Source organism: Prionailurus bengalensis, chromosome B2 (assembly GCF_016509475.1).
Source record: "Prionailurus bengalensis isolate Pbe53 chromosome B2, Fcat_Pben_1.1_paternal_pri, whole genome shotgun sequence".
NCBI classification, from domain to species: domain Eukaryota; kingdom Metazoa; phylum Chordata; class Mammalia; order Carnivora; family Felidae; genus Prionailurus; species Prionailurus bengalensis.
Window position 1 is genome coordinate 79,973,731 of NC_057349.1, and position 12,486 is coordinate 79,986,216.

The 12,486-nt window shown below is 43.3% G+C and overlaps 1 protein-coding gene and 2 pseudogenes across 1 annotated transcript in view; 2 read left to right on the top strand and 1 right to left on the bottom strand.

Moving 5' to 3' along the window:
- Positions 1-1,670: 1,670 nt before the first annotated feature.
- Positions 1,671-2,129, top strand: LOC122488981 (annotated as a pseudogene).
- Positions 2,130-4,399: 2,270 nt separating this feature from the next.
- On the bottom strand, positions 4,400-6,522 carry LOC122490501 (annotated as a pseudogene).
- A 1,579-nt stretch (positions 6,523-8,101) lies between these two features.
- ANKRD6 (ankyrin repeat domain 6) overlaps positions 8,102-12,486 on the top strand; it is a 212,890-nt gene continuing 208,505 nt past the window's right edge. Inside the window, exon 1 of the mRNA XM_043591933.1 lies at positions 8,102-8,230. The gene's annotated coding sequence lies outside the window, so the exon portion shown is untranslated. The remainder of the gene's footprint in view (positions 8,231-12,486) is intronic.

A 12,486-nucleotide genomic window follows, 5' to 3' on the forward strand; every position in this document is an offset into this window, starting at 1 on the left:
TCTGATTGAGTTTGGGCCAGTGGTCCACTCCTGGCCTAATCCCCCAATCATACTTTACATAGTTCCATGTACTGCTATACCTTCAGAGCATTTATTTCAGCTATAATTTAATATTTGATAGAGGACTGTATTCACCACTAGACTCTGGGACCATCTGGTTTCCTCCCCCTTCTGTCCTCAAGTGCCTAGCACAGTGGTCAGAACTCCATGAAGCACAATTCTAGGGCACACCGTTTACATTGTATTCTATTTGTAACATGGCGGCTTGATGGTGATCAGTCCCAAGAAATATGCTGAATTAATGGTCCAGTCCACAATGGCTGGGGTGCAATTGGTGGCTGCAGAAGTCTACCCTTATAAGTAGATAGGTAGGTCTTAACAAAGGGGAATAATCTGAACGGAAGCCTCTAGATGTGCCCACCACATACCTCACATGGTCAGGCACAAGAAATGCAAAGTCAGACAAACGTCAGGCAGACATTGTTGGTGGCATAACTAACACCCCCACTCCCCCTTCCCTTAGTTTGGTATACCTAAATATTCTTGGCTAGAAGGAACCTCAGACCTAGAGGTTGAGTCAAGACTCATGATTCACCTAAGAATGGCAACCGTGTCCCCTTCCACCTTGTGGCCCAGTTGTGATCAATGATACATAAGAGGAAATATATTTAAGGGTCATCTGAGAAGAATTTGTTCCCAAATTAAAATAAATACAGTGAGAAGGTCTGGCCCTTTTTCCTGCTTAAATGCCAAGCTAAAGACAAAAGCCAACACTGAGGGTGATACAATAGAATCTAGACAGAGCCTAAACCCAGATATTTTTTTTCTGTAAGTTACCATGTGTTTTGTGATTTAAACCACTCTAGTCAAGTATGCTCCCTCTTGTAGCCAAACACATTCTAACTGATAAATGTGGTCCTTTTATCTTTGGAACTGAACGTGAGTGAGGGAGACAGATCCGATATTCAGTAGCTTAAAATCAGGAACAGAGAAGGATGCCCACTGCCCGCCCCCCCCCGCCCCCGCTCTTATTCCACAGTGTTCTGTACATCCTTGATTGCATAAGATAGCAAAAAGAAACAAAAAGATTGTGACACCAAAAACAAGTACTATCCATAAGAGAAAAAATCTGATAAATTATATTTCGTCAAAATTAAAATTTTTTCTTTGCAAACTTCCTGTTGAGAATTAAAAGACAAGGTGCAGCTGGCTAGCTTAGTCGATAGAGCATGAGACTCTTGATCTTAGACCCATGTTGGGCATGAGAAAGACCCATGTTGGGCATAGAGATTAGAGAAGAAAAAGAATTTTCTTTCTTTCTTTCTTTCTTTCTTTCTTTCTTTCTTTCTTTTCTTTTCTTTTCTTTCTTTCTTTCTTTCTTTCTTTCTTTCTTTCTTTTTCTCTCTCTCTCTTTCTTTCTTTTTTTAAAGAGAATAAACGACAAGCTATAGACTGGAGTAAAATATTTGTTAACCATGTATCTGACTAAGGACTCACATCTATAATATGTAAAGAATTTTCAAAACTCAACAGCAAAACATAAAATCCAGTTGGAAAACAGGCAAAAGCATGAAGAGGTATTTTACTGAAGAAAATATAGGGATGTCAAATAAACACATGAAAAGATGTTCAGTCTTCTGGCCAGAACCACCATCTTTTGGTCTTCCAAAATGACCAACCCAAAGAGAAAAAGGAGAGACACCCACTATATATTCTCTAGGCCTTAGAAAACATGGATTTGTTCCTTTGGCCACATACATGCAAATCTACAAGAAAGGTGACGTGGTAGACATCAAGGCAATGGGCACTATTCAAAAAGGAATGTCCCACAAATGTTCCTATGGCAAAACTGGAAGTCTGCAGTGTTACCCAGCATGCTGTTGGCATTGTTGTAAACAAACGGGTTAAAGGCAACATTCTTGCCAAGAGAATTAATGTCTGTATTGAGCACTCTAAGAGTCCTTAGGGCTTCCTGAAAAAGTGAAGGAAAATGATCAGAAAAAGAAGGAAGCCCAAGAGAAAGATGATTGGATAAATTGAAGCATCCACCTGCCCCCGCAGGGAGGCACACTTTGTGAGAAGTGGAGCCTGAGCTGCTGGAATCCATTCCCTATGAATTCATGGCTTAATGAGTATTAAAAAAATTAAAAATAATGATAAAAAAACCCTCCAGACTGTAAAAGATGTCCAATACCACTAGCCATTAAGGAAATTCAAATTATTGGGACAACAATGAGATACAACTCCATACCATCAAAATGGCCAAAAAAAAAAAAAAAAAAGAACAGCAAATGCTGGCAAGAATGTGGAAAAACTGGGTCTCTCATACATTGGCGATGGGAATGTAAAATGATATAGCTACTCTGGAAAACAGTTTGGTAGTTTCTTATAAAAGTAAACATGCAACTACTATACAACCCAGCAATTGCCTTTCTGGACACTTATCTCAGAGAAATGAAACCATGTTTATATGAAAACCTGTACATGATTGTTCATGGCAGCTTTATTCACAATATCCAAAACATCTAAACAACCCAGATGCCTTTCAAAAGATGAATGGTTAAACAAGCTATGGTACATCCATACCGTGGAATACTATTCAGCAATACAAGGAATGAACTGTTGAAACATGCCAACAACTTGGATGCCTCTCTAGGGCATTACACTGGGAAAAAAAAAAAAAGACAGTCTTAACAGGTCACGTTCCATATGATTCTATTCATATAACATTCTTGAAAGATAAAATTGTAAAGATGGAAAACAGATTAGTGGCTGTCAGGGATTAGGCTGGTATGGGGAAAAAGGAAGGTCTGGAGTGTGAGTACAATTCATTGTGGTGATGGAATAGTTCTTTATCCTGATTGTGATGGTGGTTAAAAGAAGCTGCACATGAGATAAAATTGCACATACATTGTACCAATGTCAATTTCCTGGTTTGATATTGTGCTATAGTTCTGTAAAATGTAACTGTTGGGGAAAACTGGGTGAAGGATACAAAGGACTTGTCTATACTATTTTGCAACTTCTTGTGAATCTGTAATTATCTCAAAAAAATTTAATGTTTATTTCTTTATCTTGAGAGCGGAAGAGGGGCAGAGAGAGGAAGAGAGAGAATCCCAAGCAGTCTCTGGTTGTCAGCACAGAGCCCGACATGGGACTTGATCCCATGAGTGGTGAGATTATGACCTGAGCCGAAATCAAGAGTTGGACACTTTACCCACTGAGACACCCAGACAGTCCTCAAAATAATTTTTTTTTTAAAGATATAAGGATTACAAAGGAAGAAATAAAATATCCTTATTTATAGGTACATAGAAAATGAAATAATCTATAAATTACTCACATTAATAACAGAATTTAGCAATCTTTTTGGGTATAAGTTTAGTAAACAAAGATATTTGCATTCTCTTGACAACAAAAAGGGTAGAAAATGTACTTTTTAAGAGATACACTTGCAATGGTAAAAAAAAAAAGATAATAAATCTCAGAAAATGGAAAGTTCTGAAACTTTTGAAGTCACTAAAGTTCTAAGCAAATAGACATACATGTCACACATGTTCATAGATAGGAAGACTCAACAGTGTAAAGATGCTAATTCTCTCGAAATTACAGTAGCAGCAAACAATTTATTTCTTGTTCCCATTATGTGAGGACTGCAGACCACCTGTAGCCACTCTGGGCTCTGTGTGATTCCATGTATTTTCTCATAGCGAGACCCCAGCTAAAGAGGCAGCCACTCTTTGTGGCATGATATTCTCCTGGCATAGGGCAAAAGCTCAAGGTGAGAGAAGCAGGGGAGAAGAATCACTAAAGCCCACGACATATTTAAAGCTTCTGCTCCAACATGGTGTTGGTCAAGGTAAGTCACACAAGCCCCAAAACAGTGGGGCAGAGGAGTCTATGTCACTATAGGAAAGTATGGCAAATATAGGAACAGAACAAATAATTGTGAATAAAAATTGCCACCCAACACATAGGTTCACTGTGATTTCAAATCAAGATCACAAAGTTTTCATGGAGGGGTGGGTGCCTGGCTGGTTCAGTAGAGCATGTGACTCTTGATCTTTAGGTTGTTGAGTTCATGCCCCATGTTTGGTGGAGAGTTTACTTAAAAAAGTTTAAAAATTTAGGGGCACCTGGGTGGCTCAGTTGGTTAAATGTGCAACTTCAGTTCAGGTCATGATGTCGTGATTTGTGGGTTTGAGTCCCACATTGGGCTCTGTGCTGACAGCTTGGAGCCTGGAGTCTGCTTCAGATTCTGTATCTCCCTCTTTCTCTGACCCTGCCCCACTCTCAGTCTCTCCCTTTCTCTCTCAAAATTAAAATTGAATAAATTTAAAATAAATTAAAAAAATTAAAAAACAAGAAACAAAATTTTCATGGAGCCAGACAGACAATCCTAAAATGCCTGTGGAAGAGAAAAGAGCTAAGAACACTTGAAATTCTTTATGAAATCAAGATTTAACAAAAAACCCACAGATTTTCAGGCAGTGTGGTACTAAGTACAGGAATAGGCAAATGGAACAAAATAGAGAACCTGAAACAGACCCAATCATACATGGAAACTCATAAGATCTCTTTGGCACAGCAAATGAGAGGAGAAATGAATTTCATATGGAATGTGGACTTAAAGACGAAAGGCAAAACTTTACAACTTTTAGAAGAAAATATGGGAGAATATTTGTACACCTCACGGTCAGGAAGGATTTCACAAATGCTTGAAACAGAGCCAAAGATATGACCAGTTAACAAAAGAGAAAATAAGAATAGTTAATAAATATTAAAGATGCCCAATTATACCGGTAATTGGGGAAATACAAATCATCATAATAAGTAATAATTTCAGAAGCACACACACAAATCAAAAACAAGCTCTGGCAAAGATGTAGAGGAAGCAGAACTTTAGTACATTGTTGATGGGAATGAAAATTGGTACAAACTGGTTTAGAAAACAGTCTGGCATTACTTAGTAAATCTGAACACACATATACCTTAAAGACCCCAAAATTCCACTCCTACATAAAGATCCTGAAAACTCTTAAATGCATGCGTCAGGAGAAATATTTAAGAGTGTTCATAGCAACACTGTTTGCAACAGCAAAAACTGGAGCCTACCCAATGTCCAAAAGTAGACTGGATAAATAAATTGTGGTATCTTCTTACAGTGAAACACTATATAGCAGATAAATTGAATAGCTGAATCTCAGAAACAGAATGCTGAGTGGAAAAACCAAGTTGCATAGGAAGAGTGTGGAATGATTCCATTGACAAAATGTTCAAAAATTAGCAAAACTGTACAATGTAGTGATTAGGGATATATATATATATATATATATATATATATATTTGTGATAAGAGAATTATTAATACACACACAAGTTTTGTTTTGGTTGTCAGATGATCCTTTATTGAAATATTTTCCTCTGCAGTTCTTAAGGAGCTGTGGGCATTCCACTATGCCACTATTTATGTCATCTATGATGTTGTGAGGATGGTGGCCAGCAACATTGCAGTCCACAGACTGGGCAGTCCCCAGGATCTCTTTAACAGTTCCAGAGAGTTCTCTGGCTGAAGATTGGTGCTGCATCTGTAGGGCAATGTTGACAATCTCATCAAAAGTGATATTTCCACTGTGCTTAATGTTTTTCTGCTTCTTTCTGTCTCTTGGTGGTTCCTTGAGGGCTCTGATCAGGGCAGAGGCAGAAGGTATTACTTCAATCTGGGCCTATCTGTTCTGAATGTTCAGTTTCTCTGTAATCCTTAGACCCTTCCAATTACAGGTTGCCTTGTGATGTCATCACCAACTCTCTGGAGACAGATCAGCCCAGGGGGCCAATTTTGGGGGCAAGGGCCAATGTGGTACGGACTTCCCTAAGGGTGCACCTCAGGTATATGACTTTGACCTTCTTGGGGTTGAATTTAGGTGGCCTGGTGGAGGTGGCTGGTGGCAGAGGAACCTGGATTCAGGATGATTGAGGAGAGTTGCAACTTCACCTGCTCTGAGGGGAAAGCCACAAAAGCTAACACAAAATTTAGCATGCTGGTTTCCTTTGGAGGAGAAGGAGGATATGATTGTGGTGAGGCACATTGAAGTCTCCTTGGGTAGAAGCCTTAGCAAGGTCAGTTTCAGGGAGTGAGTGGCAGAGATAGAAGCTGGAATGGTGGACTGAAGGATGAATTGAAGCTAATGACATGAAAAATAGCTAGTGCAGTCAACTCATTAAAGAAATGTTGCTAGAAATCAGAGCAGATTATATTCTCAGGAAGCAGGGAAAATTATCATTGGCAGAACAGACTTCTTTCTCACGAGGCAGAAGGAGAAAGTAGTGAGGCGGATATATGAGGCTGGCTTTGATTAAGCTGAATTGAGGTATAAGAATGGAACTGTAGGCTGGGAGCCTTCCTCATTTGGAGGGAGGTTTAGAGTGTCTTTTCATTAGTTTCCCAAAGACTGTGTGCCCACTTGGAGACGAGCAAACAAGATCTCCAGGCAGCTCACCCACCTTCTGCTTTGGTTTTCATGAAGCCCCTCTGTCAGGAATTCCCACTAATCAAGGTCTGGGAACAATTACAGGCCAGTTGGCTTCCAGCAGCATTCACATGTCTTATAGGCCAGCTTGGGCTTTCTGTTCCTTTCAGCAGAATTAATGCCTGATTGCTCTGACTGCCCACAAATGTAACTTAAAACTCCATCTTGACTTTATGGTGATATTATAAAAGCCTCCCAGAGGAATGCAACATTGTATCTCTGGAAGTTCATTCAAGGGAGTAGCTACTAGGAAAACTCTTTAATCTGGAAATGTATAAGAAAGAAATGATCGGTTTGAAAGGTCATGCATACATATCTTGACTTTGGGGGTCACCTGTAAGTCACTGGTGATTCCCTGGAGAGAAATCCAGAGCTACTGATGGGCAGGGAAGGGAAACGTGTTCTTCTAACAGCTCTAGATGCAGAGTGACAGGGATGGGGAACAAATCTGAAGAGGGTCAAATGACAGAAGAGGTTTCACACCCTGCCAAGAAAAATTGCAGCTATGGCTATAGGGTGTGGAAGTTCTGAAATTGTAGAGGAAAATCAAGCACTTCCCTGGTGTGAGTTGGAGCTGGTTGGATTTCTTCTACCTAATGCTCCCTGAAAGAGACAGGGAGACAGACATCTCATGAAAAAGGCAGAGATGATCATATTTCTTTACTTCTGGAAACCAGGCCTTTTTCAAAGCAGATAAGAAAAATCCGGTTCAAAATAAGCTTGTCCCAAACCTCGGGTAAGACAGAGACTCCCTTCTAGGTTTCCACCTCCCCCTCCAGCTGTGTTTGGACAGCAGTTACCTGTTGTCTTCAAAAGGTTGAATGAGGTTCCATTCATTGACACATTCATGCAACAATACTTTATTGAATGCTCACTTTGTTCAGGGAACTCTTCTAGGTACTGAGGAAGTAACTGAAAACCAGACAAAACCTGACCAAGTTAATGGTGTATAGAGTGTGATTTGAATATAGGAGTCAGGAATGCGCAATGCTTTTGTCAGTGTCATATGGGGTGGATGGTTTTGACAAGCTACTGACAGATAAGCTGTTTGGAATAAGGGCTTCCTTTCCCTTTTCCAGCTCTCTCATGAATCTGCATCATTTATCATTGTTGAGCTTCCGCTGAGCCCTTCCAGTTAAGTGAACTATGAATATACTGAAATATCCGTTTGGCCACGGGGTGAGGCATGGTTTTCTCCTCCCTAACTCCCTAATTCTCCTCTCCCTCCAATAAACCTCCTGGAGACCAGTGCCCGGACAAGATCACCCCGCTGCAGTCCCCCCTTCCTTCCACTCTTTGGAAGGAGGCCTCCCCGGGGGGCAAGGAAGGGACAGCGGCCCGAGCTGGGAGGGGCCTGCAGCCCAGCGCCAGCCCCAGGGCCTTAGGGGCCCCACCTCCCCCCGGTCCCCGCCGTGCCGGGAGCAGGCCGCTGCGGGGCGCTGCGGTCCCAGGTTAGGAGCCGAGGGCGGGGCGGGGCCAGGGCCGTGCGGGCTGCGGGCGCGGAGGGCTCGGCCACAGGTTACTTGCGGGAGCGGGGAGCGCAGCCTGGCGAGCGGGCGGCTGGAGGCGCGGCGCTGCGCGGCGCCGAGGCCCAGGGGCCGCCGGAGCCTGCGAGAACGCGTCCCCGTCGTCTCGCCTCGCCCCCCACCCTGTCGCCGGCCGCGGTCCCTGCGGCGCGGACGTCCGGCGCGCGCGAGAAAGGTATGGTGCGACCTCGCTCGGTTCTTTGGAGACCCCTTCATCTGAGGGCCGGCGCCCCCCACTCCCGGAGAACCTCCGAGCCAGGGAGGACGGTGTTGGAGGTGGGAGCGCTGCTCCCTCGGCCCCCCCCCCCCCCCCCCCCCCGCTCTTGTCGGCGTCTGCCTGGGGAAGAGACTCAGAGGGAGCGCGTTGCCCCCTCTCCTGCGGCCTCCGGAAAGCCCGGACGGGAGGGGGTCTTCCTAGGACGCCTCCCTTACCGCTTTGCTTCACTCGCCTCCCCAGAGTAGAGAACTTTGAGTGGGGGCGGAGAACTTTGTCGTCTTTGCTTGTCCCCCTCCTCTTTCTCCAGTGAGCTCAGAGTTTGAAGAAAGTGGTGGTAGGGGGGTGGGGGTCACCGGCTTTTCTCCCGGATGCGGTGGCTGGCGGTCTGCGGGCGAAAAGGAGGGTCTCCTTTGGTCGCCTTACGCTCTCCGGGGTCCCCGGGCCTGCGGGCCGGCCTCGGAGGGACCGGGTTCGGCTTGCTCGCGCCAGCAGCCTTTCCGCCCCCCCCCCCCGTCCCATCCCGCCCCCCCCTCCCGCCCCCTCCCGCCCCATGCCGCCCCATCCCCTTACCCCTTTGAGGACTGCAAGAGGCGCAGACCCGGGAGAATGGGAGCGAGATCCGCTCTGGCCGGAATTAAGCCCTGTGAAGAGTTAGCAGGTGGCATCTCCCAGGGCCGGGGCGGAGGAAGCGAGCACGTTGGTTTGAGTTCGGACACCAGTTTGTCTTGGGGATTTAAGTGTAGTGCTTCCGGTATTTTGGGGAGCGGGAGGGGAAGTGTGGAGCATTATCTGTGACCTGAGAGGGGCTTGAATTTCATAAAGCTGGTCAAGAATGTTTTCCCGGCAGCACAGTGAGATGATTCAAGTAGTGTTGAGATCTGCTTTGGGGTTATGACACTGTGTTGATTCCACCACTTGTTAAGTTTGTGACTGGAAGACCCATTTCTTTTTACTTTTTCTCTTTCTTTCTTTTGGAAAACCCATTTCTTTTTACCTTTTTCCTTCCTTCCTTCTCCCTCCCTTTTTCTTTTTTTCTTTTAAGGCTTGTCAAATGAATCAGTGGGAGTGGAGAAGGAACAAAGACATCTGTAACAGGCTGTGATCAATTCATTGTAAACATCACTGCGCTTGGACCAGCCTGGGAAACCTGCTTTGTGAAACTTAGTTTTTAAAACTGTAAACTTGGTGTATTATACATAACTGGGTATATTTCATAAATGAAATGATGCCAGTAAAATGCTTGGCATAGTGCTCTTGAACGTTAGGGATCCTTTTTGTAAACCTGTTGGATGATGATATCCATTCGTGTTTATAGTAATGCCTATCAGGCCAAAGTAAGTGGAAAGAACTTGGCAATGAAGACAAATACACCTGGGTCCACGGCAGTGCCACAAGTGTATCTCTGAGGTGATAATTCCTATTCCTAAAATAGCAATGGCAATCTTTTGTTCTTGCATATAGCAGGTGCAACGATACATGTTTAACTTCCTTTTGCCATCCCTAGCAGGTGCTTAGCATATGGCAAATGAATAATTTTTTAAAAATTAGGGATATAAATTAAAATTGGAAGAGTTTTCTGTCCTCTAGGTCATAAGTGGGGAGGGGAGAGCTGGACAGGCTAAAGAAGAATAAGAGACCATAAAACAACTAGCTGCACGTTGTTGGACAGCGTAAATCAAGGGTGATAAAGATGGGGCACCTAGCCAGCTCAGTCAGTGGAGCATGTGACTCTTGATTTCAGGGTTGTGAGTTCCATCCCTACGCTGGGTAAAGATTACTTGAATGAAAACTTTAAATATATATTTTTAAATGTTTATTTATATTTGAGAGAGAGAGCATATAAGAGCAGGGGAGGGGCAGAGAGAGAGGGGGACAGAGGATCTGAAGTGAGCTCTGTGCTGATAGCAGAGAGCTGGATGCGGGGCTTGAACTCACCAACCGTGAGATCATGACCTGGTGGAAGTCAGATGCTTAAACGCCTGAGCCACCCAGGCATCCCTAAATATTAAAAAAAGAGAGAAATGCTCATCTGTTAACTCCTTGTTTTTACCAAAAATGTACCTTAACTTCCCACTTCAACCTGTCAGCCTCTCCAGAGCCCTCCCGCTAAGCATTTATTCCAAGTAAAGGCTGATGGCTAAGTGATCCAGCTCAACTTAGAGACAAGGCATACTTTCAACTCTGGAGGCCCTCCCACATAGAATTTCTGGTGCGCCTTACCCTCACTGTAAAATATACCTGCACAAAATATCAAACCGTGCTTTAAATTTAAAGAATAAGAATAGCACCCACAGACCCCAAAGCACTCATCACTCAGCTGAAGAAATAGAGCATCCCCGAACCTTGGAGTCCTCCACCCCTACCCCCACCACACTCTAGTACCCCTCCCATGGCATTCCACCTCTCCTCCCTGCAAGGAACCATTAGTCGGGATTTTGTGTTAATTTTTTCCTATCTTTGCACACATCATATGCTATGTAAAAAACTCTGTGAAAGGGAAGTTTCCAAACAAGCATTTCCACAATAACCTGGAGCATTCTTATTGAACTTAAAAGCAGGATATTGACAGTAGGATGCAAACCACAAAAAAGGTGACAATCTCAAAGTACTGGGATGGGGCAGTCTGTCTTTCAAGGTTTTCCTCAGGTTTTCTTGGCACAGCCTCCATGGGCGTGTTCTGTCTGTGCAGGGGAGGCCCTGTCTCTTCCAACATAGCCTAGAGGCTATAATTTTTAAAAGCTTTGTTTGAGTCGCTAAGAATTAGAAAAATAGTAATTTGTGTGCATGTGTTTTAGAAGTTTTTTTTTTTTTTTTAATACAAATTATCCCAGGAAACATTTTGTGAGATTTGAAGGATTAAACTGACTGAGAGCAACCTTTAAAAATGGTTTTAACCCAAATTCTCCCTTTCCTGGTTATTATGCTTGTGTTATGGACTTTGTCTTAAGTTATTTTCTCGGGGTCACACAACTCTGTGTCAGCTCAGAGAATCTTACACAATTCTTCACTTCTTGGTTAAGGCAAAAGATTCCTAAACTTGGTTCATGGCTCCCTTAGTATCTTAGTAATTTTTTCACAGTGCCCCTCGTTGTAAGTAGTTAGTCATAGTTATGTTCAAGCAACGTAGTAAGTATTTATGTCCTAACAACATAGAAGCTATTTTTTTTAAGTTTATTTAATTTGAGAGTGAGAGAGAGCAGGAGAGGGGCAGAGAGAGCAGGAGAGAGAGAGAATCACAGACTCCACACTGCCAGTCCAGAGCCCCATGTGCACTCAAACTCATGAACCATGAGTGAGATCATGACCTGAGCTGAAAACCAGAGTCAGAACTTAAACTACTGAGCCACCTAGATGCCTCCATAGAAGGTATTTTTAAAAAATAATACAAATAAACTGAGAAAAATTATTGATTGGTTTTTTATGTTTATTTTTGGTTTTTGAGAGAAGGAGAGAGAGAGAGAGAGAGAGCATGTGTTAGAGCAGGGGAGGTGCAGAGAGAGAGACAGGGGACAGAGGGCCCAAAGCAGGGTCCGTGCTGATAGTGGAGGGCCCGATGCAAGGTTTGAACCCACGAACCGTGAGATCATGACCTGAGCCAAAGTCACATGGCCAACCAACTGAGCCCCCAGGTACCCCTAGAAAAAATCTTGTTCTATCATTCTTAAATAACCACAGTTACAAGCAGGATGTGTGTGCCTGTACTAATTCTTAAATCTTGGGATCAGATTGGATATCACCACTCTCATTTCCTGTTCCACTTAAATTTTTCTGCAGCACTCACTTTTTATCACAGCATCCACTGAAAACACAGGTTTTGCAAAGATGTGTATGATGTCATTGATAGGAATATAACGTGATCTAACGTTGAAACTTTGAATTCTGGTTTATAGGTTCTGCGGTGTCCAATATGTTGAATATACCAGGTTTCCCTTGAAACTTTCAAATATCCTAAATTGCCCTTGTGAATTTGCTACAGTATCCAGAGTGTCTTGGTGCTCAGTTTGGGAATTGATGGCCTGGGGTAAAATCCTCTTCTGGGAGAGAGCAGTTATTAAAGGAGAGGTCTATTTGAAGTAGCCCCAGGTTAAGTTTCTATGTGGAGTGGGCTAAATCTTGGATTCTCATCTACATAAAATGGAATGTCTAAAGCCTGCCCCATTGGGTTGTTGAGAGGATTAAACTAGGTAATGTACAGAGAAGCATCTCTAAAGGAC